Source organism: Bubalus bubalis, chromosome X (genome assembly GCF_019923935.1).
Source record: "Bubalus bubalis isolate 160015118507 breed Murrah chromosome X, NDDB_SH_1, whole genome shotgun sequence".
NCBI lineage: Eukaryota > Metazoa > Chordata > Mammalia > Artiodactyla > Bovidae > Bubalus > Bubalus bubalis.
The window spans coordinates 74,584,100-74,611,720 of NC_059181.1; the positions used below are offsets into that span (position 1 = coordinate 74,584,100).

The 27,621-nt window shown below is 38.1% G+C and overlaps 1 protein-coding gene across 10 annotated transcripts in view; it reads left to right on the top strand.

The window, feature by feature from the left end:
- The first annotated feature begins 4,037 nt into the window (after positions 1-4,037).
- Positions 4,038-27,621, top strand: part of LOC102398822 — a 472,058-nt gene continuing 448,474 nt past the window's right edge. For 6 of the 10 annotated variants that reach the window (XM_025276189.3, XM_025276191.3, XM_044936736.2 and 3 more), the window contains exons 1-3: positions 4,038-4,296; positions 5,303-5,370; positions 8,656-8,802. The gene's annotated coding sequence lies outside the window, so the exon portion shown is untranslated. Of the gene's footprint in view, positions 4,297-5,302; positions 5,371-5,776; positions 5,981-8,655; positions 8,803-27,621 lie in introns of all 10 variants that reach the window. The other 4 variants (XM_044936731.2, XM_044936732.2, XM_044936735.2 and 1 more) reach the window with 2 other exon arrangements.

The window sequence follows — 27,621 nt, forward strand, 5'->3', positions numbered from 1 at the left end:
ATGTTCTGTTTCTTGATCTTGACGTGCTTAACAGTCTTATGGACTCTGTGGGAGAGGGAGAGGGTGGGAAGATTTGGGAGAATGGCATTGAAACATGTAAAATATCATGTATGAAATGAGTTGCCAGTCCAGGTTCGATGCACGATACTGGATGCTTGGGGCTGGTGCACTGGGACGACCCAGAGGGATGGAATGGGGAGGGAGGAGGGAGGAGGGTTCAGGATGGGGAACACATGTATACCTGTGGCGGATTCATTTTTATATTTGGCAAAACTAATACAGTTATGTAAAGTTTAAAAATAAAATAAAATTTAAATTAAAAAAAAAACTCCAAAAAATATATATATGTATATAAAAATAAAATAAAATATTTTCAACTACATGAAAAAAAAAAAAAGTAAAGGAGGGTGCAGTTTGGGAGAATTCATTGAGTTTTACACCTACAATGTGTGCCCCTTTTGTATTTATGTTATAATGCATATTTTTTACCTTAGAAATTAAGTAAACTAGAGTGCAATTTCTGTCATGGAGTAAATGCTCAATAATTGTGGTTGCTTTTATATTTATTAATAGTAATTGAAATTTGGATTTCAACCACTCCAAGTTCATCAGTGACTTCTTATCAGTAAGTCCAATGCCTTTATCTGTTTGAAAATAAACACCATCATTCTGAATCTTTTTTCTCCTTTGGCTTCCTCAATATGCCTGGGCTATTCCACTCTAATACCAATTCACTCAGCTAGACTTTTGTTAGCAGATCTCTTTTTAATTATGGAAGGTTCTGTAAATTCATATATACACAGAATTTTCTATAATTATATATATATATAAAACTTCATATATATATATATATGTAATAAACAGAGTGTTCTTTTTTTGCGTGAAGAACTGCAGAGCCATTCTGAACAAGCTGGTTGGTTTTGACAACTTATATCAGTTGATAACAACGTGTGTAAAGATGGATATGCCTGTAAATGAGGATTTGGGGATCATTTGCATTGAATAATAGTTCAATTCCAAGAAGTAAAGAGTATCATCAAGGAAGTGCATAAAAGTTTATATTTGTCAGAAAGTGTGAGAAGAAGAATAGGAGAGGACAGGGAAAGAATATTTTGAGAGATACGATTGGAGCTAGAATAGTTTTTTGTCCAGAAAGTCAAATCCTGTGTTTGTGATATACAATTAATTGTTCCTCAATCTCTGGGGTAACAGAACACTGATACAGGAGTTAGACAATTCGGGTTTAAGTATCAGCAGTTTTACTTATCTGGCAATGATGCATTGGGTAAATAATTTAAACCCCTGAGCTTCAGTTTTCTAATCGTCTGATGGATATAAAAGTCTCTCCTCTCAATCATTTTAAAAGTGTTGCTGTGGGGCTCAAATAATGTAATATACGTAGAGATGCTTTGCAGCTCACATGGCATGATGCAGATGCGAGAGATTATTTGTAAGGTACTTGTTACATACATATCCCCTCCTGAGTTTTAGCTCAGTTATTATCAAGTCAAAAATCTAACTGGCTGTGTTAACAAAATGTAGCAATGGCTCATAATAATTTAGTTTTGCTTTCTGGTAAATAGCACATCATTTGCTGAAAGAAATTAGAAAATACTTGTCAAAGTCCTTTGAAATCTGTGATATGATATTCATAAACCTTACTACTGTGTTTCTTATTCTTAGTTGTCTTTATTATACATACACATAAATATTTATGTGTATATATACTTATAAACTGGAGAAGGCAATGGCACCCCACTCCAGTACTCTTGCCTGGAAAATCCCATGGGCAGAGGAGCCTGGTAGGCTGCAGTCCATGGGGTCGCAAAGAGTTGGACACGGCTGAGCGACTTCACTTTCACTCTTCACTTTCCTGCATTGGAGAAGGAAATGGCAACCCACTCCAGTGTTCTTGCCTGGAGAATCCCAGGGACCAGGGAGCCTGGTGGGCTGCTGTCTCTGGGGTCACACAGAGTCGGACACGACTGAAGCGACTTAGCAGCAGCATACTTATAAACATATGAATATTTAATACATTACATATGTGTGTCTTATACATATAATTTTAATGGGCAAACAAAAGGGGATTCAGGAGTCATTAAATTTTGACAGGTTTCTCAGATTGTCATTCAGTACACAAAGCTACTGCTAAATTACAATTATCTTACAAGGGAGTTTGTCAACAATTATTAACAAATTAGCAGAGGTCAGTCTATCAGATTAATTTGTATGAAGCTGAAACCATGGAGAATAACAGCAAATGAAGTGGTATGTCCCAGCTCCACAGAACTATATCCTGCTAATTAAACAACAAAAAGTAAAATCCCACAATTTGAATGTGCTAGCTCTAATCTAGCTTCTGTGAATACACACACTTTTGAATGACATGTTCAACTGCTGAAAAGACAGTTTTGAGCTGCAGGAATCCAGAAATTATGTCAGTAGTAGCAATAATAATAATAATGATTACTTAAGTTTATATAGCAGATACAGATAAGATTCAGAGTTTGAGGAAACAGGAAGGAAGCCCCATTGAGATAGATGATTAAAGTGGGAAACATCTATTTTTGTAAAAGTGGATGGGAGCCAGAATCTTCCTCCTTCCTAACGGATTGTAATAATTTCATCTGGTCAGAAGTGATTCATATATGTTCACACCTGTAAAACACAGTTTTCTATTTGCTTCCACCTCTTCCCACTCACTATATTCTGCTTTCCTTTCACATCATTAGTGTTTGGAAATTTTTTTTTTGGTTGTTTCTTTTTGGTTTTTATCATCTCTTCTTGTGTCTAGATCCCAGGAGACAGATACATGTGACATCTTTCCAAACTTTCACCATTTGCTTGAGATATCATTTAATTCCAGTATGTTTGGGGTTTGGTGGATGGAGCACAGCACTGAGGTTCAGATGTTTGGATTCTTTTTCTAGTTCTGCCACTAAACTGTTGTGTGACTTGAAACAACTCTTTTCTATCTGGGTCTCCATTTTCTCATCAGTAAATGAGGGAATTAGATAAAATTATTTTTTTTAGGTTCATTCTAGCTACATTCAGTATTTAAATATTCTATTTTGTGGACCAGATGACTTCCTTTGGTGATATGGAATACATAAGAAATGTTTTCCAGTGAATAGGGCTATTAATAGAAACTTTGAGTTAGCTCATTACAGCTTTTAGACGTTTGCTTTGATAAAGGAGTTTAAACATAAATATGTTCGCCTATTATGGTACCATGTAAGGCCGCACAGCTTCAAGAGCACTTGGTGAAGGAAAAGAAATACTCAGGTATCATATTGAGGTTTAATAGCATGAGAGAATTTCAGCTTTGTTTAAAACAGGGTTCATAAATTTACAAGGTCAAGGGATTCAGTGTTCCGGTGACAATTTGTGTTCAAAAGAAACAAAATATTCTAAGTTTAATTTTGAACACTGAGTACTAGCAAGGGTCCACTTTAAACCAGCATATTATCTAAATCCATAGCACTTCAAAATGGAAGCTACTTGAACTAATCGTGAGACTGTAAGGCTACTAGAGATCCTAGTTGTAGCCTTCCCCCATCCCCGCCCCCACGCCTTCAACTCGAGGCCTCAGTTTCTAGGTCTAAAAGCTTAAAGGAAAAAAAAAAAAAAGTGGATTTCCCATAAACGCTAGAGAGGGGTGTTTCACATTGGTTCAGCATTCCTTCGACCGTTTATTTCACTGAGAAATCTGACCACCTGTTGCTTCCAGATTAGTTTTCTTGTTGCTTTGAATTCTTGCTCACCTTGATTGTGTGTGTGTGTGTGTGTGTGTGCGCGCGCGCGTCTCTCTGTGATTAATCTTCTTTTAGACCCCTTAAAGTACACGCACAGATATTTGTACAGCATTGCAGGGAAAACAAACTTTTTCAACAGCTATTAAGTGCGGGTAAAAGGCGAAGACCACCTCCCCAGCCAACGGCCGGCCCCCCCCAACACTCCCCCCACCTCCTCTCCGCTCACTTCCCCCGCCCCCACCGCTAACCCCACCCCCGCGCGCCAGGTCGGGGCAGAGTTACGTCACCCGCAGCCGGCGGTTCCTTGGGATGCGCTGGGCGCTGAGGGCCGCGGTGACCCGCGTGCTGGGCGCAGCGCAACCGGGACCTGTCCTTCCCCTGCCCAACCGCCCTGTTGGTAGCTGAGGGAATCCTGCCCCCGCGGCGTCTGGCCGGAGAGGGTAGGGGAAGAGGCAAGTAGGAAGGCGGCTTGCTGTAACCCTCGGGTGCGGCTGTAGCGGGAGGCGTTTACCATTCTGAGGAGCATCCATTTGAAAGCCCTGTAAGGCGATATGGTCTAACAAAACGCGGGTAGTTGTGGAGGGGAGGAGGCCCACCGGATTGCCAGGGCAGAGGAACGGGGAGAGTCAGAGTAACCGGGAGGCCTTTGGTCCCTTGGCCTCAGGTGGTCAGGCTGCCTCAGTCTCGCAGCTCTGCTCGAAGCTTCGCATTGCAGATGGAGGTCCTGACAGACTAGTGGGAGGCTTTTGGGTGAGGACAGGCATGGAAAGTGTCCTAAGAAAAACCGAGGACGGAAAAAGGGAGTGAGGGGACAGTTAGTTTGGCTAACTGACAACTTGGTGGGACAGGACCATAGATTGGAGGAGTCTCTCTGAGGTGAGAGTCTCCAGAGATTTCCTTCACAGGGACAGCCTGAGGCAGAACAAGGAGGAAAATGGGGGTGTGGGGGCGCGAATTTAGAGTAGGCTAACTTCAGCTCGACATGAGGAAAATTTACCACAGAATTTTAGCTGTTAGCAAACGCGCGCTGCTGCCTTGTCGAACTCTGACGGCTGTTCTAGCCGTCGAATTCCAACCTTATGATTAGATATCAACTGTATATTTTTTTTTTTTTAGTTCCCTGAGTCAATTATTCTTCCTGTATGATAAGAACATAATAATCCCTCTCTGCATTATTTATATTGTTTTCTTATGGATAAAGAAATCCACCCTGCCCAGATCAGCTGATTATATCCTTTAGAATATTTTGTTTGTTTAAAATTTTAACACCTTATTGTCTTGGATATGGATAATAGAACGTCTATAGTTGTACATTTAAAATACATTAAGCTTAATTAAAACGCTAGTAATTAGGGCCATTCAAGTTGAATCTTGCTACATAGACTGTAGACCCAGACCTTTCTACATAAAAGAATGTACTTGGAAATAAACTAATATTCAAAGCTAGTCAGTATTCAGAAGAATGCACTTTGAGATCTTGAGAAGGGAAATTGGATCACTAATTTTTAAATTATTTTGACAGTTTTGTTTCCTTTTTTTTTTTAAAGCTGAGATGAAAACTCTTGGTGAATATTTTGCATAAACAGCCACGTGGAGATGCAAGAGTACAAAACAGGTAACACTTATCTGGAGTTAAAAGAAGAAAGCAGTAGAAACTGGAAAGACCAAAACAAAGAGAACAAAAAGAGAAAAGCCATTTAGGTAGATTTCAAGGAGTAATGTTAAATAGCAAAAAAAAAAAAAAAAAAAAAAAAAGAAAGAAAGAAAGAAAGAAAGCCATTGCACACCAAAACTTGCTTTCCTTGAAGGATTTTAAGTAATATTACACAATCATAGTAAGCACAACCACATCTTTTAATTAATGAAATTCACTGTGCCTGGCACATAGTAACCCCATATTACCCATTTGTTGATTCTGCTCGAATGACATAAACATTTTCCCTCTTTATTTTAACAGACTCTCTGCTCGATGCCAGAACTTCACTAAGGGTTTCTGTTATGCTAACTATATTTTTTTTCAGAGTAACTGAAAGCTATTGGAGGTTAGTTCACCACTGGAGACTACCAAAAGTCCTTTCTTTTATCCACCCCCCTACCTCTGTGCAGCCTCACTTAACTTCACACCTCAGGTGAGGGGGAAATCAGAGAAGGACCAGCAGCTTGCCAGTGCTGGTAGCCTCATTGCCAGTTTCTTCATCCATTTTAAAGCTACAGATAATCTGACAGTAAGCATTAGGATTTTTTCAGATCTTCCTATTCCCCTAACAACCCTCATTTTTAATCTGAGAATGTCTACCAGATATATAACCCTAATATTTTCCTTTTTAATTGGAACATAATTGCTTTACAATGTTGTGGTGGTAGAAAGTAGCATTGACATATAAAAACTAACGTGTAAAATAGATAACTAGTGCAAAGCTGCTATATAACAGGGAGCCCTGACTGGTGCTCTGTGATGACCTAGAGAGATGGATTGAGGGGGTGGTGTGGGGGAGGGAGGCTCAAGAGGGAAGGGATATATATATATATATGTGTGTGTGTGTGTATATATACGTGTGTGTGTGTGTGTGTGTGCGCGCGCGCACGTGCACGCTCTCAGTCGCTTCAGTCATCTCCAGTTCTTTACGACCCTAGGGACTGTATCCTGTCAGGCTCCTCTGTCCATGGGATTCTCCAGGCAAGAATCCTGGAATGGATTGCCATGCCCTTCTCCAGGGATCTTCCTGACCCAGGGATTGAACCTGCATCTCCTGTATCTCCTGCACTGCAGGCAGATTCTTTACTGCTGAACTACTGGGAAGCCTATATATATATATTCATATATATATTAAAAATTATGACATTTATATTGATGTATGGCAGTGACCATGACCCTAATACTTGACTATAGTTTCTAGAACTCTGTTGTCCAGTCCAGTACCACTAGCCACATGTGACTATTAACATTTCAGTCAGTTAAAATTAATCAAAATTTAAAATTGTGTTCTCAAGTCCCACTAGTCATATTTTACATGCTTAACAGACATATGTGGCCATTTGTATTGAATAGTTCAGATGTAGAATATTCCAACATTGCAGAAAGTTCTTTTGGACTTGGCTGCTCTAGAAAGCATGGCAGCCCTTTGTCATATCTGCAGTTTAAAAGATATTCAAACCCAGGTTTCTTGACAAACAAGATTAAGGTAAACAAAATATTCTCTAGTAGATAAAGAAGTGGCTGTATAAGGCAGGACATGAGTTAATTGGCTCAGTGGAGGGCCAGAAAAAAGCAAAACAAAACATGGCAGTACCACTCGTTTAATTTGGTCATACTTATTTAGGCTGGGAAAGTGAGACCTATGTTGAAGTGTTTTTCCAGAGTGCTTTGGCTATGATTTCAGACCATTTGTTTAATGTTAACATCAACGACTCAAGTTAAAGCATTTCTACATACACAGTTATAAAGTTTAAAGACAGTAAATGGAAGGGGAAGAGTTGATTCTAAGAGCATCTGCATTATCACAATATTACTTTATAAATGCCATTAATATATCCTTTGTATCTTCCCTATTGTGGGTTTCAAGAGCTGAGTAATACAGGTAGGAACACTGCAGACTGCAACAACTTTAAGCTTCAAAATTACCGGTACTAATAATGATTCACATTTCTGTAATGAATGTCTTACATTTTAGAAAGTGTTCTCATTTTTCTTTCCATGGATCTCACAATGCACTCCTGATGTAGATAGAGCAAATACTACTATTCTTCTCTTTTTTGTGTGATTTTTTTTTTCATATTTTTAAATTATTATTATTATTTTTTTTTACTTCACAATATTGTATTGGTTTTGCCATACATCAACATACTATTCTTCCCTTAAGGTTCTTTTCTTTCTAGTCTTCTTTGCCTTGACTCAGATGCCACCTCCTCCATTAATCTGTTTCTTTAAGTGTTAACTCTTTAGCTCTGGTCTGTATGGTAAATGTCTTAAGCTAGTTATCAATGCTGTTGATGTACTTTTGATCTTAATAGATTCACAATTCCTCTAGGACAGAAGTTGTGTCAGATTTATATTTGTAGTTTTATTTTTATTTTATTAAGATAAAACTCATATGACATAAAATTAACTATTTTAAAGTCTACAATTCAGAGATATTTAGTATATTCACTGTGTTGTGCAACCATCACTTTCTATTTCCAAAACATTTTCATTATCCCAAAATGGAACCCTGTACCTATTAAACAATCACTATTCCCTGCCTCCCTCGGAGAAGGCAATGGCACCCCACTCCAGTACTCTTGCTTGGAAAATCCCATGGACGGAGGAGCCTGGTAGGCTGCAATCCATGGGGTCGCTAAGAGTCGGACACGACTGAGTGACTTCACTTTCACTTTTCACTTTCATGCATTGGAGAAGGAAATGGAAACCCACTCCAGTGTTCTTGCCTGGAGAATCCCAGGGATGGGGGAGCCTGGTGGGCTGCCGTCTTTGGGGTCGCACAGAGTCGGACATGACTGAAGTGACTTAGCATAGCATAGCATAGCATTCCCTGCCTCCCTATAACCCCTGGAAACCACTAATTATTCTGTGTTTGTGGATTTATCTGTTCTGGATATTTCAACTAACTGGAATCACACACTATGCAACCTTATCTGTCTGGCTTCTTTCACTTAGCAGGTTTTCAGGATTTTTTCACATTGTAGCATATATTGGTATTTCATTCAGATTTATATTTGAGTTTTGTATTTTACTAAAGAGGCAATCAGTAAATAGTAGCATAATTGTTTAATGGTGGACTATATTACCCCAACAACAAATTTTACCCTAAACTCCCATACCTAATAGCATATGCTAATATAATGCAGTCTGTATAAATAGATAAGGCCTGAACCTGATTAAATTCTGTTATTTAATCCTTAGCTACTCAGAATATCTAAGCCTTAAACATTAACCGTCAGAAGACTTTCTCTATTTATCCATTCTGAGACGTGGCAAAAACAAGTTGTTTTTTCTGACGATATCCAGCTGTGACATCTTCTCCTATTGAAGTTCATCTGTGGATAGAAGGTAAGGTGTTTTGAAACATCTTAGCTCTGCAGATCATATTTGATCTTTAATGGCTCAGCTGCCCAGATTTCACAAAGTATTAATATATAAAAACACTTATTTTGTAATATTTTACAGAAGATCCTTCAATATTAAAGATTTGAACCTGAATCTGTCTTTAAAGGTTCATAGCACTATGTTTTAATAAACACATTCTCAGAAAAATGTCCATTTCTTGTTTAGTGTCTTCCTTGTATGACTGTTGAAATTAATGTATTAATTAAATTTTAATTAATATATTAATTGTGAATTGGACTTAATAAAATTAATTAATATATAATTATTGGAAACAATCATTCTAAAATAATGACATGAGGCAACCACACTAGTAAATAAAGCACACTGCCTAACAGATGTGATTTATATTCTTCTATTGGAAGGAGCTAATACTGACTGAAGAGAATGGATTATAGAATAGCAGATACAATGAAAGTGAAAGAAAGTGAAAGTGAAGTCTTTCAGTCGTGTCTGACTCTTTGCGACCCCGTGGACTGTAGTCTACCAGGTTCCTCTGTCCATGGGATTTTCCAGGCAATAGTCCTGGAGTGGGTTGCCATTTCCTTCTCCAGGGGATCTTCCTAACCCAGGGCTCAAACCTGAGTCTCCTGCATTGTAGACAAACGCTTTACCATCTGAGCCACCAGGGAAGCCAGTAGATGCAATGAAAGGAGAAGTTAAATGTTATTAATTAAATTAATTTTATTATTAATTATAGTTTGTTACATTTAAAATAAATTTGACATTTGAGAGCAAGGGCTATGCCTGCCTCTATTACTAGCTGTTCATATTAATAGATATTGAAAAAATATTTACTGATTTAAGAGTGAGGAAAGATCCAAAGTTGTCTTTTATCAGATGTCTTTATTAGCAATGCACCAAGGAGCACTTTAGAGAAGATTGGCTGCTCTTAGCATTTTTTAATTACAGAAACTCTTCTAAAGATGATTAGTGATTGTGAAGCTTTGCTTTATTGCAGTATTTTCTTTACTTAGGGATTACAAAAGATGGTGTAGCATATTCTGTTTTGTTAAGTAAAATGTTTAAGGTACTATATAGATTAAAATCATATTTTATCATTACAGAATTATAATGTCTTGTTTATACTTTACTTTTTAAACTTAATAAAGTTTTAATTCTCATCCATAAAAATAGTTACAGTGCATACCCCTCTCCAGTACTCTTGCCTGGAAAATCCCATGGACAGAGGAGGCTGGAAGGCTGCAGTCCATGGGGTCGCTGAGGGTCGGACATGGCTGAGCGACTTCACTTTCACTTTTCACTTTGATGCATTGGAGAAGGAAATGGCAGCCCACTCCAGTGTTCTTGCCTGGAGAATCCCAGGGACGGGGGAGCCTGGTGGGCTGCCGTCTATGGGGTCGCACAGAGTTGGACACGACTGAAGCGACTTAGCAGCAGCAGCATAAGTTTATCTTCACATTAAGCTGAAATATTACAGTTATCTAGCACAAAAATTTATGTGAGAACTTACATCATTTATGTCAATAAAATTATTTTTATGCAGAGGCATGTCAAGTGAAAAGTAAATTTCAAAAATTTGGTTCATATTTTAATTCTTTTGTAATTCTTAATGTTACCATGTTTCTGTTTTGCATATACATTAACTGGTATTATATTTTAGATTCCATATATAAGTTACATCATACAGTATTTGTATTCAACTTATTTAACTTGAAATACTATTCTGTAGGTCCATCCACTTTGCTTCAAATGACAGAATTTTATTCTTTTTCATGGCTGAGTAATATGGGAGGTGGGTTCCATATCTTCACTATTGTAAATAGTTCTGTTATGAACATTGGGGTGCATGTATCTTTTTTAATTTGTATCTTTGTATATGCATTCAATATGGAGTTGCTTGGTGATATGGTTGTTCTATTTTTAGTTTTTTGAGACCCCTTCATACTGTTTTCCACAGTGGCTGCACCAATTTAAATTCTCACCAACAGTGTACAAAGGTTCCCTTTTCTCCACATCCTCTCCAATGTTTGTAATTGTGTACACTTTGATGATAGCCATTCTGACAGATGTAAGGTGATATCTCATTGTTGCTTTTATTTTTGCATGTCTCTAACAATCAGCAATGTTGAACATCTTTTCATGCACCTCCTGACCATGTGCTTCCTTGCAAAAATGTCTATTCAAGCCTTCTGCCCATTTTTATTGGCTTTTTCATGTTAATTTCTATGAACTGTTTGCATATTTTGGATATTAACCCCTTAGTAGTCTTATCATTTGCAAGTATTTTCTGCAATTCTGTAGGTAGAGTTTTCTTTTTATCAGTGGTTTCCTTTGCTGTGCAAAAGCTTTTAAGGAGCAAGCTGCCATTTACTTATTTTTGCTTTTATTTCTTTTGCCTTAGAAGACTGATCCAAGAAAATATTGCTGTGATTTATGTCAAAGAATATTCTGCCTATGTTTCTTTTAGGAGTTTTATGATATTTGCTCTTACATTTAAGTCTTTTAAACCATTTTGAGTTTATTTTTATATATGGTACGATGGAATGTTTTAATCTCATTGTTTTATATGTGGGTGTCCAGTTTTCCCAGCACCACTTGTTGAAAAGTCTGTCTTATCTCCATTGAATATTCTTGACTCCTTTTTCATAGATTAGTTGATCATGGGTGCATAGGTTTATTTGTGGTATCTCTATTCTGTACCATTCATTGATCTATGTCTGTTTTTGTGCCAATACCACACCGCTTTGATACTGTAGCTTTGTATTATAGTCTGAAGTCTGAGAGGTTTTTATCTCCAGCTTTATACTTTTTTCTTAAGATTGCTTTGGCAGTTTGGCGTTTTGTGTCATTCCATATTAATTTTAGGATATTTGATCTACTCTGTGAAAAATGTCATGGGTATTTTAATAGGGATTGTATTAAATCTCTATATTGCTTTTGGTAGTATGGACATTTTATAAAAGATTAATTCTCCCAGACCAACAGTATGGGATATATTTGCATTTCTTTGTATCATCTTCAATTTTTTTCATCAGTATTTTATAGTTTTCGGAGTACAGATCTTTCACTTTCTTGGTTCAGTTCATTCCTTGGTATTTTATTCTTTTTGATGCAACTTCAAGTGGAATTGTTTTCATGATTTTTCTTCCTAATATTTCATTATTAGTGCATAGAATTGTGACATGTTTCTGTATATGAATCTTATATGTTGAAAACTTGCTAAAATCATTTATTCGGATAGTTTTTTGGGTGGAGACTTTAGAATATTTTTTATAATGTATCATATCATCTGCAGACTGTGAATTTTTTCATTTCCCTTCTGATTTTGATAATTTTTATTATTTTTCTTGTCTGACTTCTGTGGCTAGGACTTCCACTACTATGTTAGATAGAAGCGGTGAGAATGGGCATGCTTGTCTTGTTACTGAATTTAGCAGGAAGGCTTCGAGTATTATATTGGTTGTGGGTTTGTCATAAATGGTATTTATTATGTTGAGATAGAATCCCTCTGTACTCACTTTGATGAGAGTTTTCTTTTTTGATGAACAGATATTGAATTTTATCAACTCCTATTTCTGTGTCTGTTGAGATGATCATGTGATTTGATTTCCATCCTTCCTTTTGTCATTGTGATGTATCACATTATTGATTTGTGAGTGTTGAACCATCTTTGTGACCTTGGAATAACTCCAAGATGATTATGGTATATGATCCATTTATATGTTGTTGGATTCAGTTTGCTAATATTTTGTTGAAGATTTTTTGCATCTGTATAGAAAAGCCCTTAATGTTCTTCTATTCTTAGTTATGTTAATTTATACTAAAGCATGTGTGTGATTCTGTGAACTGTATATCTAGGAAGAATAAAGCAACTGGGGTTACAGAGGACTTCACTGTGAGAAACAAAAGCCAGTCAAGTGTGGATCTGTTTCTTTTTGTGTGTGTGTGTGAGCCACTTGCCTTTTATTGTTTTTAAATAAATGTATTTATTTTAATTGGAGGCTAATTACTTTACAATATTGTGGTAGTTTTTGCCATACATCTACATGAATCAGCCATGACTGTACATGTTTTCCCCCATCCTGAACCCTCCTCCCTTTCCATCCTCTGGGTTGTCCCAGAGCACCAGCTTTGAGTGCCCTGCTTCATGCATCAAACTTGCACTGGTCATCTATTTTACATATGGTAATACACATGTTTCAATGCTATTCTCTCAGATCATGCCACCCTCCTTCTCCCACAGAGTCCAAAAGTCTGTTCTTTACATCTGTGTCTCTTTTTTCTGTCTTGCATATAGGGTCATTGTTACCATCTTTCTAAATTCCATATATATGTGTTAATATACTGTATTGGTGTTTCTCTTTCTGACTTACTTAATTCTGTATAATAGGCTCCAGTTTCATCCACCTCATGAGAACTGATTCACATGCATTCTTTGTAATAGCTGAGTAATATTCCATTGTGTATATGTACCACCACTTCCTTATCCCATTCTGAAGGCTGCCTTTTCACCTTGCTTATAGTTTCCCTCATTGTACAAAAGTTTTTACATTTAGTTTGGTCCCATTTGTTTATTTTTTCATTTATTTACATTACTCTGGGAGGTGGGTCATGGGAGGATCTTTCTGTGATGTATGTCAGAGAGTGTTCTGCCTATGTTTTCCTCTAATCGTTTTATAGTTTCTGGTCTTACATTTAGATCTTTAATACATTTTGAGTATATTTTTGTGTATGGTGTAACAAAATGTTCTAGTTTCATCTTTTATCAGGTGGTTGACAAGTTTTCCCAGCACTACTTGTTAAAGAGTGTTTTTTCTGCATTGTATATTTTTGCCTCCTTTGTCAAAGATAAGGTGTCCATAGGTGTTTGCGTTTATCTCTGAGCTTTCTATTTTATTCCGCTGATCTATATTTTTGTCCTTGTGCCAGTGCCATACCTTCTTGGTGACTGTAGCTTTGTTAGTCTGAAATTAGGCATGTTGATTCCTCCAGTTCCATTCTTCTTTCTCAAGATTGCTTTGGCAATTCGAGTTTTTTTGCTTTTCCATACAAATTGTGAAATTATTTGTTCTAGTTCTGAGAACAATACCGTTGGTAACTTGCATTAAATCTGTAGATTACTTTGGGTAATATACTCATTTTCACTATATTGATTCTTCCAATCCACCAACATGATATATTTCTTCATCTCTTTGTGTCATCTTTGAGTTCTTTCAGTAGTTTTTTTTTTTTTTTAGTTTTCTATATGTAGGTCTTTCATTTCTTTAGGTAAACTTATTCCCAAGTATTTTTTTCGTTGGAATGGGAATGGGATTGTTTTCTTAATTTCTCTTTCTATTTTCTCATTTTTATTGTATAGTAATGCAAGGGATTTATCTGTATTAATTTTATATCCCACAACTTTGCTAGTGGAATTATAGCTGGTAATAGTTTTCTGGTGTTGTCTTTTGGGTTTTCTATGTAGAGGATCATGTCATCCACAAACAGAGTTTTACTATTTCCATTCCAGTTGGGATTCTTTTATTTCTTTTTCTTCTCTGATGGCTGTGGTTTGGACTTCCAAAACTGTTGAATAGTAGTGGTGAGACTGGGCACCCCTGTCTTGTTCCTGATATTTAGAGGAAATGCTTTCTGTTTTTTTTTTTTTTTTCCCATTGAGGATAATGTTTGCTGTGGGTTTGTCATATATGGCTTTTATTATGTTGAGGTATGTTTCTTCTATTCCTGCTTTCTGCAGAGTTTTGATCATAAGTCACTGTTGTAACTTGTCAAAGGCTTTCTCTGCATCTACTGAGATAATCATTTGGCTTGTAATCTTTCAATTTGAAAAATTGTGTATCGTATTGATTGATTTGCAAATATTGAAGAATCCTTGCATCCCTGGGGTAAAGCCCACTTGGTCATGACGTATGATCCTTTAAATATGTTGTTGGATTTAGTTTGCTAGAATTTTGTTGAGAATTTTTGCGTCTATGTTCATCACTGATATTGGCCTATAGTTTTCTTGTTTTGTGGCATCTTTGGTTTTGGTATTAGGGTGATGGTGGCCTCATAGAATGAGTTTGGCAGTTTACCTTCCTTTGTAATTTTCTGGAAGAGTTTGAGTAGGATAGATGTTAGCTTTTCTCTAAATTTTTGGTAGAATTCACCTTGAGGCCATCTGATCCTGGACTTTCGTTTCTTGGAAGAATTTTGATTACAGTTTCAATTTCTGTGCTTGAGATGGGTCTGTAAAATTTTCTATTTCTTCCTGGTTCAGTTTTGGTAGGTTATACTTTTCTAAGAATTTGTCCATTTCCTCCAAGTTGTCCATTTTATTGGCGTATATTTTCTGATAATAGTCTCTTATGATCCTTTGTATTTCTGTGTTGTCTGTTGTGGTTTCTCCATTTTCATTTCTAGTTTTATTGATTTGATTTTTCTCCCTTTGTTTCTTGATGAGTCTGGCTAATGGTTTGTCTATTTTATTTATCTTCTCAAAGAAGCAGCTTTTAATTTTGTTGATTTTTGCTATAGTCTAGTTTGTTTCTCTTTCATTTACTTCTGTTTCAATTTTTATTATTTCCTTCCTTCTATTAACATTGGGGTTATTCTTGTTCTTTTAGATACTGTAGATGTAAAGTTAGGTTGTTTATTTGATGTTTCTCCTGTTGATTGAGATAGGTTTGTATTGCTATGAACCTCCCTCTTAGCACTGCTTTACTGACTCCCATAGGTTTTGGGTTGTCATGTTTTCATTTTCACTTGTTTCTATTCATATTTTGATTTCGATTTTTATTTTTGCAGTGATCTGTTGGTTATTCAGAAGCATGTTGTTTAGCCTATATATGTTTGTGTTTTTAACAGTTTCTTTTCCCCTGTAGTTGACATCTAATCTTACCAGTTTGTGATCAGAAAAGATGCTTGAAATGATTTCAATGTTTTAATATTTACCAGGGCTAGAATTATGGCCCAGGATGTGATTAGTCCTGGAGAATGTTCTGTGTGCACTTTAGAAAAAGTTGAAAATATTTTTTTTGGGTGAAATGCTCTATAGATATCAATTGGATCTAACTGGTCCATTGTATCATTTAAAGCTTGTGTTCCTTGCTAATTTTCTGGCTGCTTGATATATCCGTAGGTGTGAGTGGGGTATTAAAGCCCCTCACTATTATGAGTTGCTGTTAATTTCCCCTTTCATTCTTCTTAGCATTTGTCTTACATATTGTGGTGCTCCTGTGTCAAGTACATTTATATTTATAATTGTTTTATCTTCTTGGACTCATCCTTTGATCATTATGTAGTTTCCTTCTTTTTCTTTTACCATGGTCTTCATTTCAAAGTGTATTTTATCTGATATAAGTATTGCTGCTCCTGCTTTCTTTTGGTTCTCATTTGCATGAAATATCTCTTTCCATTCACATTCAGTCTGTATGTGTACCTTGTTTTGAGGTGGGTCTCTTGTAGACAGCATATATAAGGTTCTTGTTTTTGTATCCGTTCAGCTTGTGTTTGTCTTTTGGTTGGAGCATTTAACCCATTTACATTTAAGGTGATTATTGATAAGCATGATCCTGTTACCATTTATTTTGTTGTTTTGGGTTTATTTTTATAAAACTTTTCTGTGTTTCTTGTCTAGAGTACATCCATTAGCATTTGTTGAAGAGCTGGTTTAGTGGTGCTGAGCTCTCTCAGCTTTTGCTTCTCTGCAAAATTTTGGATTTCTCCTTTATATCTGAATGAGATGGGTTGCTGGTTAGATTAATCTTGGTTGTGCCAATCCCTTCTGGCCTAAATAATTTCTTTGAAAGATAACCTGTTATCCTTGAGGGGATCCCCTTGTGTGTTCTTTGTTGCTTTTCCCTTGCTGCTTTTAAGTTTTGCTCTTTGTGTGTGAGTTTTCTTAGTTTGTTTAATATGTGTCTTTGGGTGTTTCACCTAAGGATTTGTCCTGTTTGGGTTTTTCTGGGTTTCTTGGATTTGCACCACTATTTCCTTCCCCATTTTAGGAAAGTTTTTGACTGTTATCTCCTCAAATAATTTCTCATGCATTTTCTTTGTGTCTTCTTCCTCTGGGACACCAATGATTCAAATGTTGGGGCCCTTAACATTGTCCCAGAGGTCTCTGAGGTTGTCCTCATTTCTTTTAATTCTTTTTTCCTCTCTTGTTCATTATTTCCACCATTCTATTTTCCACCTCACTTATCCTATCTTCTGCCTCAGTTATTCTACTGTTGGTTCCCTCCAGAGTGCTTTAATCTCAGTTATTGCATTGTTCATTATTGATTGACTCTTCTTTATTTCTTCTAGGTCCTTATTAAATATTTATTGCATCTTCTCAATACTTGTCTCTAGTCTACTTATCTGTAGATCTGTTTTGTTTTCAAGATTTTGGATCATCTTTACTGTAATTATTCTGCATTCCTTTTCAGGTAGACTCCCTATCTCCTCCTCTTTGATTTGGTTTGGTGGGGTTTTTTAAGTATAAATTTATTTATTTTAATTGGAGGCTAATTACTTTACAAAATTGTATTGGTTTTGCCATACATCAACATGAATCTGCCATGAGTGTACACATGTTCCCCATCCTGAACCCCTCTCCCACCTCCCTCCCCATACCATCCCTGTGGGTCATCCCAGTGTACCAGGCCTGAGCATCCGGTATCATGCATCGAACCTGGACTGGCAGTTCATTTCACATATGATATACATATTTCAATGCCATTCTCCAAATCATCCCACCCTTGCCCTCTCCCACAGAGTGCAAAAGACTGTTCTATACATCAGTGTCTTTTTTGCTGTCTTACATACAGGGTTATCATTACCATCTTTCTAAATTCCATATATATGTGTTAGTATACTGTATTGGTGTTTGTCTTTCAGGCTTACTTCACTCTGTATAATAGGCTCCAGTTTCATCCACCACCTTAGAACTGATTCAAACGTATTCTTTTCAATGGCTGAGTAATATTCCATTGTGTGTATGTACCATAGCTTTCTTATCCATTCATCTGCTGATGGACATCTAGGTTGCTTCCATGTCCTGGCTATTATAAACAGTGCTGCGATGAACATTGGGGTATACATGTTTCTTTCAATTCTGGTTTCCTGGGTGTGTATGCCCAGCAGTGGGATTGCTGGGTCATATGGCAGTTCTATTTCCAGTTTTTTAAGGAATCTCCACACTGTTCTCCATAGTGGCTGTACTAGTTTGCATTCCCACCAACAGTGTAAGAGGGTTCCATTTTCTCCACACCCTCTCCATCATTTATTGCTTGTAGACTTTTGGATCGCAGCCATTCTGACTGGCGTGAATTGGCACCTCATTGTGGTTTTGATTTGCATTTCTCTGAAAATGAGTGATGTTGAACATCTTTTCATGTGTTTGCTAGACATCTGTATGTCTTCTTTGGAGAAATGTCTGTTTAGGTATTTGGCCCATTTTTTGATTGGGTCGTTTGTTTTTCTGGAATTGAGTTGTAGGAGTTGCGTGTGTATTTTTGAGATTAGTTGTTTGTCAGTTGCTTCATTTGCTGTTATTTTCTCCCATTCTGAAGGCTGTCTTTTCACCTTCCTTATGGTTCCCTTTGTTGTGCAGAAGCTTTTAATTTTAATTAGGTCCCATTTGTTTATTTTTGCTTTTATTTCCAATATTCTGGGAGGTGGGTCATAGAGGATCCTGCTGTAATTTATGTCAGAGTGTGTTTTGCCTGTGTTCTCCTCTAGGAGTTTTATAGTTTCTGGTCTTACATTTAGATCTTTAATCCATTTTGAGTTTATTTTTGTGTATGGTATTAGAAAGCGTTCTAGTGTCATTCTGTTACAACTGGTTGACCAGTTTTCCCAGCACCACTTGTTAAAGAGATTGTCTTTTCTCCTTTGTATATTATTGCCTCCTTTGTTAAAGATAAGGTGTTCATAGGTGCATGGATTTATCTCTGGGCTTTCTATTTTGTTCCATTGATCTATATTTCTGTCTTTGTGCCAGTACCATACTGTCTTGATGACTATGGCTTTGTAGTAGAGCCTGAAGTCAAGCAAGTTGATTCTTCCAGTTCCATTTTTCTTTGTCAATATTGCTTTGGCTATTCGAGGTTTTTTGTATTTCCATACAAATTGTGAAATTATTTGCTCTAGCTCTGTGAAAAATACCGTTGGTGGCTTGATAGGAATTGTATTGAATCTACAGTTTGCTTTGGGTAGTATACTCATTTTCATTACACTGATTCGTCCAATCCATGAACATGGAATATTTCTCCATCTATTTGTGTCCTCTTTGATTTCTTTCACCAGTGTTTTATAGTTTTCTATATATAGATCTTTTGTTTGTTTAGGTAGATATATTCCTAAGTATTTCATTCTTTTCGTTGCAATGGTGAATGGAATTGTTTCCTTAATTTCTCTATTTTCTCATTATTAGTTTATAGGAATGCAAGGGATTTCTGTGTGTTGATTTTATGTCCTGCTACTTTACTATATTCTTTGATTAGCTCTAGTAATTTTCTGGTGGAGTTTTAAGGGTTTTCTATGTAGAGGATCAATTCATCTGCAGAGTTTTACTTCTTCTTTTCCAATTTGGATTCCTTTTATTTATTTTTCTTCTCTGATTGCTGTGTCCAAAACTTCCAAAACTATGTTGCATAGTAGTGGTGAAAGTGGGCGCCCTTGTCTTGTTCCTGACTTTAAGGGAAATGCTTTCAATTTTTCACCATTGAGGATAATGTTTGTGGTGGGTTTGTCACATATAGCTTTTATTATGCTGAGGTATTTTCCTCTGTTCCTGCTTTCTGGAGAGTTTTTATCATAAATGAATGTTGAATTTTGTCAAAGGCTTTCTCTGCATCTATTGAGATAATCATACGGTTTTTATTTTTCAATTTGTTAATGTGGTGCATTTCATTGATTGTTTTGTGGATATTGAAGAATCCTTGCATCCCTGGGATAAAGCCCACTTGGTCATGGTGTATATGATCTTTTTAATGTGTTGTTGGATTTTGATTGCTAGAATTTTGTTAAGGATTTTTGCATCTATGTTCATCAGTGATATTGGCCTGTAGTTTTCTTTTTTGTGGCATCTTTGTCAAGTTTTGGTATTAGGGTGATGGTGGTCTCATAGAATGAGTTTGGAAGTTTGCCTTCCTCTGCAATTTTCTGGAAGAGTTTGAGTAGGATAGGTGTTAGCTCTTCTCTAAATTTTTGGTAGAATTCAGCTGTGAAGCCATCTGGACTTGGGCGTTTGTTTGCTGGAAGGTTTCTGATTACAGTTTCAATTTCTGTGCTTGTAATGGGTCTGTTAAGATTTTCTGTTTCTTCCTGGTTCAGTTTTAGAAATTTGTACTTTTCTAAGAATTTGTCCATTTCTTCCAAGTTATCTGTTTTATTGGCATTAAATTGCTGATAGTAGTCTCTTATGATCCTTTGTATTTGTGTGTTGTCTTTTGTGATCTCTCCATTTTCATTTCTAATTTTATTGATTTGATTTTTTCCCTTTGTTTCTTGATGAGCGTGGGTAATGATTTTTCAATTTTATTTATCCTCTCAAAGAACCAGCTTTTGGCTTTGTTGATTTTTTTCTATGGTCTCTTTTGTTTCTTTTACATTTATTTCTGTCCTAATTTTTAAGATTTATTTCCTTCTACTAATCTTGGGGTTCTTCATTTCTTCCTTTTCTAGTTGCTTTTGATGTAGAGTTAGGTTATTTATTTGACTTTTTTCTTGTTTCTTGAGGTATGCCTGTATTGCTATGAACCTTCCCCTTAGCACTGCTTTTACAGTGTCGCACAGGTTTTGGGTTGTTGTGTTTTCATTTTCATTCATTTCTATGCATATTTTGATTTCTTTTTTGATTTATCCTGTGATTTGTTGATTATTCAGCAGTGTGTTGTTCAGCCTCCATATGTTGGAATTTTTAATAGTTTTTCTCCTGTAATTGAAATCTAATCTTACTGCATTGTGGTCAGAAAAGATGCTTGGAATGATTTCAATTTTTTTGAATTTACCAAGGCTAAATTTATGGCCCAGGATGTGGTCTATCCTGGAGAAGGTTCCATGTGCGCTTGAGAAGAAGGTGAAATTCATTGTTTCAGGGTGAAATGTCCTATAGATATCAATTAGGTCTACCTGGTCTATTGTATCATTTAAAGTTTGTGTTTCCATGTTAATTTTCTGTTTCATTAATCTATCCATAGGTGTGAGTGGGGTATTAAAGTCTCCCACTATTATTGTGTTATTGTTAAATTCCCCTTTCATACTTGTTAGCATTTGTCTTACATATTGTGGTGCTCCTATGTTGGTGCATATATATTTATAATTATTATATCTTCTTCTTGGATTGATCCTTTGATCATTATGTAGTGTCCTCCTTTGTCTCTCTTCACAGCCTTTGTTTTAAAGTCGATTTTATCTGATATGAGTATTGCTACTCCTGCTTTCTTTTGGTCCCTATTTGCATGGAAAATCTTTTTCCAGCCCTTCAGTTTCAGTCTGTATGTGTCCCTTATTATGAGGTGGGTGTCTTGTAGACAACATATATAGGGGTCTTGTTTTTGTATCCATTCAGCCAGTCTTTGTCTTTTGGTTGGGACATTAACCCATTTATGTTTAAGGTAATTATTGATAAGTATGATCCCATTGCCATTTACTTTATTATTTTGGGTTCTTGTTTATACTCCGTTTTTGTGTTTCCTGTCTAGAGAAGATCCTTTAGCATTTGTTGGAGAGCTGGTTTGATGGTGCTGAATTCTCTCAGCTTTTGCTTGTCTGTAAAGCTTTTGACTTCTCCTTCATATTTGAGTGAGATCCTTGCTGGGTATAGTAATCTGGGCTGTAGGTTATTTTCTTTCATCACTTTAAGTATGTCCTGTCATTCCCTCCTGGCCTTAAGAGTTTCTATTGAAAGATCAGCTGTTATCCTTATGGGAAGTCCCTTGTGTGTTATTTGTTGTTTTTCCCTTGATGCTTTTACTACTTGTTCTTTGTGTTTGACCTTTGTTAATTTGATTAATATGTGTCTTGGGGTGTTTCACCTTGGGTTTATCCTGTTTGGGACTCTCTGGGTTTCTTGGACTTGAGTGATTATTTCCTTCCCCATTTTAGGAATGTTTTCAGCTATTATCTCCTCAAGTATTTTCTCATGGTCTTGCTTTTTGTCTTCTTCTTCTGGGACTCTATGATTCAAATGTTGGGGCGTTTAACATTGTCCTGGAGTTCTCTGAGATTGTCCTCATTTTTTTTAATTCGTTTTTCTTTTTTCCTCTCTGATTCATTTGTTTCTACCATTCTATCTTCTACCTCACTAATCCTATCTTTTGCCTCCCTTATTCTAATATTTGTTCCCTCCAGATGTTTTTGATATCATTTATTGCATTATTCATTATATATTGACTCTTTTTTATTTCTTCTAGGTCCTTGTTAAACCTTTCTTGCATCTTCTCAGTCCTTGTCTCCAGGCTGTTTATCTCTGAATAATTTTGTTTTCAATATTTTGGATCATTTTCACAAAATTATTTGGAATTCTTTATCAGGTGGATTCCCTATCTCTTCCTCTTTTGTTTGGTTTGGTGGGCATTTATCCTGTTCCTTTACCTGCTGGGTATTCCTCTGTCTCTTCATCTTGTTTATATTGCTGTGTTTGGGGTGGCCTTTCTGTATTCTGGCAGTTTGTGTAGTTCTCTTTATTGTGGAGTTTCCTCACTGTGGGTGCGGTTGTACGGGTGGCTTGTCACAGTTTCCTGGTTAGCGAATCTGTGTCGGTGTTTTGGTGGGTGGAGTTGGATTTCTTTTCTCTAGAGTGCAATGAAGTGTCCAGTAGTGAGTTTTGAGATGTCAAAGGGTTTGGAGTGACTTTGGGCATCCTGTATATTTAAGCTTAGGGCTATGTTCCTGTGTTGCTGGAGAATTTGTGTGGTATATCTTGCTCTGGAACTTGTTGGCCCTTGGGTGGTGCTTGGTTTCAGTGTAGGTATGGAGACGTTTGATGAGCTCCTGTCGTTTAATGTTCCCTGGAGTCAGGAGTTCTCTGTTGTTCTCAGGATTTGGACTTAAGCCTCCTGCTTCTGGTTTTCAGTCTTATTTTTACAGTAGCCTCAAGACTTCTTTATCTATACAGCACCGTTGATAAAACATCTAGGTTAAAGATGAAACATTTCTCCACAGTGAAGGACACCCAGAGAGGTTCACAGAGTTACATGGAGACGAGAAGAGGGATGAGGGAGATAGCGGTGACCAGGATGAGATGAGGTCAAATCAAAAGAGGAAAGAGCGAGCTAGCCAGTAATCACTTCCTTATGTGCACTCCACAGTCTGGACCACTCAGAGATGTTCACGAAGTTACACAGAGAAGAGAAGAGGGAGGAAGGAGACAGAGGTGTCCAGGAGGATTAAGAGGGGAATGAAAAGGAGAGAGACAGACCCAGCCAGTAATCAGTTCCCTAAGTGTTCTCCACCATCTGGAACACACAGAGATTTACAGAGTTGGGTAGAGAAGAAGAGGGGGAGGAACGACATAGAGGTGACCTGGTGGAGAAAAAGGAGAGTCCAAAGAGGGAGAGAGCTGTCAAGCCAGTAATCTCGCTGCCAAGTAAAAATGGGTACTGAAGATTGGGTTCATAAAGGTACAAAATTGATAACAAATGCCATAAAGCAAAGATTAAAAATCTACAGTAGAGGTTGGGTTTTCAAAAATTCAATATTAAAGAAAAAAATCAAAGTCACAAAAATTATAAAATATATATATATATATATTAAGTTTACTTTAAAAAATAGGGTGTCTTTTTTTTTGCAAAGTAATATTAGGTTATAAAAATGAAAATTAAAGGAGTAATAGAGGACTTAAAAATAAAAAAAAATTAAAGAATGATAGTAAAAATAGTAAAAATGTTTCTAGGACTTTTTCTGGTGTTGCTGTGGGCAGTGTGCAGTCAGTTCATTTTCGGATAATTCCTTGATCTGGCTTATATTTCTCAAGATCTATAGGCCCCTTCCTATGTAGTCAGTACTAACTGCAGGGTTTTAATCTCTTGCATCTGTCACTTCCAAGGAGGTTCCCTTTGTTTTAGCTTCTTCTGTTTGCTGGTCTCTTCAGTGTCTAATTTCTGCCCTGCCACAAGGGGGCGGTGGTGGACTTTTTTTAGGCTCACTTGTTCAGTCATGCTGTGGTGAGGGAGGGATGCTTCAAACAAATAACACTGGCATGTGCTTGCAGTGTCTCGGCCACACTGGGTTTGCCCCCACTCATGGCATGTGTGCTTTCCCTGTCTACACTGCTTAGGCTCTAGATTACTCTGCTGGGAACTGTCTGAGGCTGGCCCTGGGTTGTATGTACTTCGCAGGTCTAAGCTGCTCAAGTTCAGGTACTCAGGTAGTCCTCAGAGGCACAGACTCGGTTGGGTCTGCGTTTTGTGCCCTTCCCAGGTCCAAGCAGCTCAGGTGACCAGGTGTTTGGCGAGTGCATTCACTGCTACTTATCACCTCCCCTGCCCCTGCCTCTCGGTTTTCTGGGTATACAACCTGCGCACCATCTCAGGCGGATGTTGACCATCCAGAATCCCAAGAAGTCTTGGTTAGCAATGAAGCCTGATTGCAGTTTGGTAGATAATGCCTCTCTGGTGCTGCAATTGCCCCCTTCTGGCTCTGGCTGCCCTCACCTGCCTGTCACTGGAGGGGGATGGTCCAGCCTGCAGCCGGCTAGCTCTGCTCAGTCCTTTGTTCTGTGAGCGGGCCTGGCAGTGTTTTAGGTTAGGGCTTTTCAAGTGGTAACTATCCCACAGTCTGGTTTGGTTTCCCAAGTTAGTTTCCTCAGATTGCCCTCGGGGCGTTCAGGCCCAGTCCTTACTCTAAGCAATGTTGCCCGCACCTCCCTGCCCAGCCCCCACTTGCTAGTGGCGGATGCAGGCGTCTGCACTGCTTCTCCACTGGGGGAGTTGCCATTGGGCACATAATCTGTGGGTTTTAATTATTTATTTATTTTTCCTCCCGGTTATGTTGCCCTCTGTGGTTCCAAGGCTCGCCACAGACTTGGCAGTGAGAGTGTTTCCTGGTGTTTGGAAATTTCTCTCTTTTTTAAGACTCCCTTCCCACTATGGAGCTCCATCCCAACCTCTTTTGTCTTTCTTTTTATCTTTTATATTTTTTCCTACCTCCTTTTGAAGACAATGGGCTGCTTTTCTGGGTCTCTGATGTCCTCTGCCAGCATTCAGAAGTTGTTTTGTGCAATTTACTCAGCGTTCAAGTGTTCTTTCGATGAATTTGTGGGGGAGAAAGTGGTCTCCCTGTCCTATTCCTCCGCCATCTTAGGACTGCCCCAGTTTGGTGGGTTTTTATCATGTTCCTTCACCTTCTGAATGTTTCTCTGCCTTTTTATTTTGTTTAGATTGCTGTGTTTGGGTGCCCTTTCTGCAGGCTGGAAGTTTGTGGTTCCTCTTAATTACGGCGTCTTCTCCCTGTGGGTGGGGTTGGACTAACGGCTTGTCAAGGTTTCCTGGTTGGGGGAGCTTGTGTCTGTGTTCTGTTTGGTGGAGCTGTATCTCTTCTCTCTGGAGTGCAGTGATGTGTCCAGTAGTGAGTTTTGTGGTGTTTGTGGATTTGGCCTGGCTTTGGAGAGCCTGTCTTTTAATGCTCAGGGCTGTGTTCCTGTTTTGCGGCAGAATTAGCATGGTGTATCTTGCAGTGGACCTTGTTGGCTCTTGGGTGTACCTCGGTTTCAATGTAGGTATGGAGAGTTTTGGGTGAGCTCTTTTCTATTAATGTTCCCTGGAGTCAGGAATTCTTTGTTGTTCTAAAGTTTTGAAGTTAAGACTCCTGCTTCTGGCTTCTGGTCCTTTTCTTACAGCAGCCTCAAGACTTCTCCATACATACGGCAAAGAAGATAAAACCCCTAGCTTAATCTTGAAACAGTTACATTGAGAGAGGAACACCCAGAGAGATTCACAGGGTTATATAGAGAAGAGAAGAGGGAGGAGGGAGATAAATTTGACCAGGAGTGGAAAAGGGGGAGTCAAAAGTGAAGAGAGTGATTTAGCCAGTAATGAATTCCCTAAGTGCTCTCCAAGCCCAGAACACCTGGAGAGATTCACAGTGTTATGTAGAGAATAGAAGAGGGAGGAAGGAGATGGCAGCGACCTGGAGAAGAAAAGGAAGAGTCAGAAGGGGAGAGTACAGTCAAGCCAGTAATCAAAATACCTAAGTGAAAATGGATACTGAAGATTACATTCTTAAAGGTACAAAATTGATAACAAATACCAAAGGCAAAGATTAAAAACCTAGAATAGAGGTTAGCTTCTCAAAACTATGATATAAAAAATACAAAACAAAATCAATCACAAAAATTAAAAATATATATGGAATTTGTTTTTTTTTTAATAAGGTCTTTTTTTGAAAGGTAATAGTAGGCTATAAAAATGAAACTTAAAGGAGTAATAAAGACCTAAATTAAAAAATAATAATAATAAAAAGTGACAATAGTGAAAATATATCTAGGAATTTCTCTGGAGCTGTTGTGGGCAGTGTGGGGTCAGTTCAGTGTCAGATAGTCCCTTGTTCCAGCTTGTACTTGTTCTTAAGGTCTATGCTGCTACTGCTATGTTGCTTCAGTCATGTCCGACTCTGTGCAATCCCATAGATGGCAGCCCACCAGGCTCCCCTGTCCCTGAGATTCTACAGGCAAGAACACTGGAGTGGGTGGCCATTTCCTTCTCCAGTGCATGAAAGTGAAAAGTTAAAGTGACATCGCTCAGTCCTGTCCGACTCATAGCGACCGCATGGACTGCAGCCCACCAGGTTCCTCTGCCCATGGGATTTTCCAGGCAAGAGTACTGGAGTGGGGTACCATTGCCTTCTCTTTCTCAAGGTCTATAGGTGCCCCTCAAATTCACAGTCAGTATTAACTGCAGGGTTTTAATCTGCTGCATCTGTCACTACCAGAGCTGTTTCCTCCTCTTTATTTTGCCTTCCTCTGTTTGCAAGTCTCTTCAGTGTCTGATTTGTGCCCTGATACAAGTGGGTGAAGGTGACCACTTATTTAGGCTCAGTTGTAAAGGTGTATTTTGGTGAGTGAGGAACACTGCAAACAAATACCACTGGCATATGTGGGGTGTGCTTACAGTGGATGGACCCCACTGGATTTGCCACAGCCCAAGGCGGCATGTGCTTCTTGGGTCTACAGTGCTCAGGCTCCAGGCTGCTCTGCAAGGGCACTGTCCAAGTGGGCTGTGTGTTTTGTACATTTCCCATGTCTAAGCTGCTCAGGTTTTTGGCTGCTCTGCAAGGACACAGACCCAGATGGGCTGTTTGTTTTGTGCCCTTCCCAGGTCTGAGCAACTCAGGTGACTGGGTGCTTGGTGAGTGCACTCTTCCAGGTGGACTATATGTCTTATTCACCTCCCTGGTCCTGGCTTCTTAGTTTTCTGGTGTGCTGCAAGAGCACAACCCCAGGTGTGCCTTTTGTCTCCTCTTGGGAGCTGATCTCAGGCTGTGATACACCTGGCAGATGTTAACCATCCAGGATGCCAGGAAGATGTGGTTAGCAACTGAGAGCCTGCTTGCTGTTTGGTGGAAGATGTAGTCTCTGGGGCCGAGATTGCAGCAGCCCCTTGCCTTCAGTCTCTGGTTGTTGCACGCCTGCCTCTCTGTCTCTGAGGAGGGAGGACCGTATTGAAAGGTTGTTGCTGACGAAAAGATGCCAGGATTTCTTGGTCTCTGGAGGAGAGGAATTCAATCCGGGGCCAGAGATGAGGCTTGTTTGCTCAGAGTTTTGTGTAATAAAGTTTTATTAAAGTATAAAGGAGATAAAGAAAGCTTCTGACATAGACATCAGAAGGAGGCAGA